Source organism: Pteropus vampyrus, unplaced genomic scaffold (assembly GCF_000151845.1).
Source record: "Pteropus vampyrus isolate Shadow unplaced genomic scaffold, Pvam_2.0 Scaffold138, whole genome shotgun sequence".
In the NCBI taxonomy this organism is placed as follows: Eukaryota; Metazoa; Chordata; class Mammalia; order Chiroptera; family Pteropodidae; genus Pteropus; species Pteropus vampyrus.
Genome location: NW_011888919.1, coordinates 2,049,617 through 2,055,123, shown reverse-complemented (window position 1 = coordinate 2,055,123; position 5,507 = coordinate 2,049,617). Strand labels below are relative to the sequence as shown.

Here is a 5,507-nt window from a genome sequence, read left to right as displayed (position 1 = left end):
TATAAAAGTTTTATAGCCCTAGTGTTTTTTTCTCCTCTTTAATTCCCCCCAACACACACACACTTCCATCCCTGACCTGTGGATGTTGCCGTCTCCCATATAGCCCCAGTTTTACATGTAGGTCTAAGATACATCTTGAGAAAATTTATGGTGCAAAGTAAGGAACAAAGTTCATATATTTCAACATATTGTTGTTCGGTTATTCCAGTACCATTTGTTGAAAGATTGCCTTTTCTCCATTGAATTACCTTGGTACCTTTATCAAAAATTAACTGATAATATATATGTGGTACTAGTTATGGGTTTTCTACTCTGTTCCATTGAGTTATATGTCTTTCCATGCTAATACCAAGCCATCTTGATTGCTGTAGGTTTAGAGTAAGCTGTGATATTAGGTAGTGTGAGTCTTCTAATTGTGTTCTTTTTCAAAATTGTTAGTATTCTAAACCTGATTATTTTCCATATAAATTTTAGAATCAACTTGTTAGCACCTACAGAAAAGCCTGTTAGGATTTGGATGGGGATTATGTTAAATTCATAGATCAATTTGGGGAGAACTGACATTTTAACAATCTGTCTTATCCAAGAAAAATCATATATCCCCATTTAGAGATCTAGTCTCAGGTTCTGTCAGCATATTATAGATTATAGTATACAAATCATATTGCTCTATCACATTCCACCTGAAGGAGGAGAGTGAACTCGCCTATCCTCCGTCTCCTGTCAGATGCCATGGTGGTGGAGGACCCCAGACTCCTAGACTACCTGGGAGCCCCTCGGGATGAACCAAGTGAACAGCAACAGCAGTTTGTCAACTGTGTGCACAGCTGTGCCACATGTGCACCATATGTGATGGAGCTCAATGGAATGTTGCTGCTTTCCATCCCTTAACCAGAATGTCCCAGATAAAGGATGGCGCCCAACCCAAGTGGCCAAACTTCAGGCATCGTCTCAGCACCGGATGTCCTAGCCAGCGAATGGCCCATCTTCACATTTATCATGAACTATTGAACTATGTCCTAAAAATTCCCCTCTAGGATAAAGGGCTCTGGGAATCTCGCCTCACAGATACCCAAGATATAAATCAAGTCAAGTGCCAGGACACTCCTTATCCTCTTTAGAGTTTCAAAAACTATCGATAGTAACCAAGGCACACATTTCGCTTTCTACAATGTGCATTGCTACTCTTGGAAAAGGCATTCAGTAGGCTTTCCTGCTCTTGATAGTTCCCAGACAGCTGGTTTAATTAAGAAACAAAGGTCACCTCACACAACTTTTCAAATTTCAACCCAGCAACTGGACCCGAAATTGGATCTCTATCTTGCTGCATGTCTTATTTTCTCTCAATTCAAGTCTCCTTGGCTGACTCACACCAGGGTTTAAACGATCCCATTGCCCTTTTCCTACTTAAAGCGGTTTGGGTCTGGCCTCCATGTATGTAGACTCATTGTATATGAGGCTCTTTAATGATGTCTCCCCGTATCTTTATACATTTTTGATCTTGCCCATCCCAGAAGGGTGGAAACCAGATTGAGTTGCATACTCTCCTGGGACCCATTTGAGCCCAAACTTTCACCAGGCCAAAATCCTGAATATTTTTTGTTGTAAGGAGTGGCTAAGTAATCTGTACGCTCTCTCTCTCTGATTCTTCTCAGGAGATTAAATTAGTACCCCAGGGCTATCCCTATGGGCAGTGTGGGCTAATGAAAAGGATGATGGAGAACTCAATCAACAAAAGCATTTGGAAATAATGAATTCAACACTACATTAGTCTACTACAGCCCTCGTTAACAAAATACCACAGACTGGGCAGCTTGTACGACAGAAGTTTATTGTTTCCCAGTTCTGGAGGTTGAAGGCCAAGATCAAGAAGGTTGGCAGGGTTGTTTTCTTCCGAAGCCTCTCCTTGCCTTGCAGATGGCGCCTTCTTGCTGTGTCCTCACATGGTCTTTGTGTGTGTGGATACGTGGTGTCCACATTTCCTCCTCTAGTAAGGACGCCAGTCAGAGTGGGTTAAGGCCCACCCCAAAGACCTCATTTTAAGTCATTCGCCTATTAAAAGACCTCATCTCCAAATATTGGTCGAATTCTGAGGTATGCGGGGGGGCGGGGCAGTGGTTAGTACTTCAACTTACAAATTTGTGGCGGGTGGGGTTGGACACAGTTAAGCCCTTAACACCATTTCCATAATGACGAAAACAGACAACTCCTCCCTGGTAATAATACATGGACATCACGCAGCAAAGGCTATCAGATGCAGCTGTACACTATCCTGTTGACTGTCTGGTTACTGCTGGCTTGGGAGCCTTCCTTGATTTGCAAATAGGAGGCTCACACCCACACATGGCAAATGCTCAGCCCTGCATGCCACCATCCAAAGACCTTGCCAGCTTGCCTGTTACCAACCAATCTAACAGTCGAAGTATGGGGCTCACAGTAATTGGCCAAATTAAAGGGCCTGCCTACAGGCTAATGCTGGCTATTTCAACTGGCAAGCAACCTGACACCCAACTGATGACATACAATCAAATTCAGCCATTTGCAACAGAACTTCTTCCCCTTTGTTACACCCAAATCCCACTAATCTTTACATATACTTTACAAACTATCAGTTCATATCCTCTAAGAACATAACTGCCAGAATTGCCACCTTGACCCAAAAGATTACACCAAGCTGTTACTGTCACTATCTTTTCAATGGCAGTTTTTTCTGATTTGTTGGCCTTACTGTACTTCAATTTTTCTATTAATATACTGCATTTTATTATTTATTTAATTTATTTTTATGCCTACAGCACCTGGTATTCCTAGGTGGTCTCCCATTCAAGTACTAAGACCAACCCTGCTTAGCTTCCAAGATCAGATGAGATCAGGCATGTTCAGGGTGGTATGGCTATAGACTAATATACTGTATTTTAAAGCAGTAGATGATTGTGTCATTTGCAAGTAGTTTTATTTCTTCTTTCCAATACGAACACCTATTAGTTTTTGCACCGACTTGGACCTCCAGTATAGAATTGAATAAAAATGGTGAGTTGGGCATTTTGGTCCTTCTCAGTCTTAGCAGGAAAGCATTCATTATTTCAATATTAAGTATGAGATTAGCTATAGAGTTTTTATACTTTTATCAGTTTGAGGAAGTTCCCTTTTATTCTGAGTTTGGGGTGTTTATTGTAACTGGGTGTTGAATTTTGTCAAATGCTTTCTCTTTGGCTATTGCAATGGCTATATGGTTATTCTTTTTAGTCTCTTTTTAGCATGGTGAATTATATTGATATATTTTCAAATGTCAAACCAACATTGCATTCCCCAAATAATCCCCACTTGGTCATGAATTTATCCTTTGTATATATTGCTGGATGTGATTTCCCAATGTTTTGATATTAATTTTCATATATATTCATAAAATATCACTCTATAATTTGCTTTCCTAGTAATGTCTTTGCCTGGTTTAGGTATCAAATAAGTGCTGGCTTAATGAAATGAGTAAGAAAGAATTTTCTCCTCTTCAAGTCTCCAGATTTTGTATAGAATTAGTATTAATTTCTCTCTGGTAGAATTCACCAGCGAAGCACTTCGAGAACTGGAGTTCTTTGTTCATTAGTTTTTTATGTTTTGAATTGGGAGGGAATTTAACTATACATTCAATTTCTAAATTATAGAACTATTCCATTCCATTTCTTCTTGAGTTTGTTGTGGATAGTTTGTATCGAGGAACTTTTCCATTTTATCAAGGTTTTATTGGTACAAAGGTTTTCATAATACTCTTTTAATGGCTGTGATATCTGTAGTGATGTCTACTCTTGATGCTAATATTGGTCATTTTTGTCTTGTCTCTTCCTAATATTAGACTGGCTAGAGATTTGACTTTATTGATCTTGTCAATGAAGCACATTTTGGTTTCACTGAGTTTTTTCTCCTTTGTCTGTTTTATTTGTTTTACTGGTTTCTGCTTTATTATTTCCTTCTTTTTGCTTACTTTGGAATTGACTCCTTTTTTTTGTTTTTGTTTTTGGATGTAAAAGCTTAGATTATTGATTTGAGGCCTTTTTTTCTATTCTAACATAGACATCTAATGTTATATTTTTCTAAGCATCACTTTAGCTGCAGAAATGGCTTTTGACATTTTATGTTTTCACTTATCTTTATGATCTCTTTTTTGTCCCATCTCTTATTTAAAATTTCAACTCTCTTGAAAGTTGCATGGGCACCTGAAAGGATTTTGTATTCTGCTGCTGTTGAGTGGAGATGTACAAATGCTAATGATGTCAAATTGGTCGATAGTATTGTTCAAGTCTTCTTTGTTCTTTTAACATTTTTCTCTACTTGTTCTGTTGTTTACAGAGAAGAGTCTAGCAGTCTCCAGCTCTAATTGTGGCTGCGTCAGTATCTTCTTTAATTTTATCATCTTTTGCTTTGTGTATTTTGAAGCACCTTAATTAGATGTATACTCATTTACAGTGGTTATGTCTTCTTGATCAAATTACCCCTTTAACGTTATGGAATGTTGTTATTTTACCTGTTAATATTTCTTGTTCTAAAGTCTACTCTTAATATAGACCCTATAGCTTTCTCTTGACTAATATTTACATGACATCTCTTTCCATTCTTTTATTTTTTCCTATCTGTATTTTTATATTTAAAATGGTTTTTTGTATACAACATATAGTTGAGTTACATTTTTAATACATTAGAATTTCTGTTTTTAAATTTGAGTGTTTACACCATATATACTCAAACTGACTATCAACATGTTTGGATTAAAATCTAGCATCTTCCTGTTTGTTTTTATGTTTCATATATTCTTTATTCCTTTCTCTGCTTCTCTCTTGGATTGAGTGTTTTTTTATTCCATTTTACTTTATTTTATACAAGCTTTTACAATAGACCATATACAATATCATAATCTACCTTAAAAATATTGCTTAAAGTACAGTGTCAGGTCATTACAACAGTACACCTCTATTTGTTCCCTTCTGTCTTTGGTGTTGTCATTATAAATTTTACTCTACGTATGTAATAAACTTCAAAAAAAAAAAAACCTATTTGAGCTTCAAATAGTCAATTTATCCCTTCAAGGTTTACTTAAAAATTATACAATAAAAATTATCCCTTCCAAGTTTACATAAAAATTATCAGACATTAAAAATGACCTTTTTATTTTGGTGTTCAAGTCTGTGACTTTTAACACATGTATTGGTTTGTGTATCCACCACCATACTCGGAATACAAAATGGTTCCTTCACACCAAAAAACTTCCTTATGCTATCTCTTTACAGCCTGTCTTCAGCACATTGGTAACCTCTGGAAACCAATGACGTTCCATATCACTATAGTATTATCTTTTCAAGAATGCCGTGTAAATGAAATCATGTAGTACATAACATTATATATGACTGGCTTCTTTCTTTTAAGATATTGCCATTAAGAGTCATGAAATTTATTGTGCACATCAGTGGTTGGTTCCTTTTCGTAGCTGGGTGGTATTCCACTGTATGAACATACTG

The 5,507-nt window shown here is 36.9% G+C and overlaps 1 pseudogene; it reads right to left on the bottom strand.

The window, feature by feature from the left end:
• Positions 1 to 2,786: 2,786 nt before the first annotated feature.
• Positions 2,787 to 2,901, bottom strand: LOC111744678 (annotated as a pseudogene).
• Between the last annotated feature and the right edge of the window lie 2,606 nt (positions 2,902 to 5,507).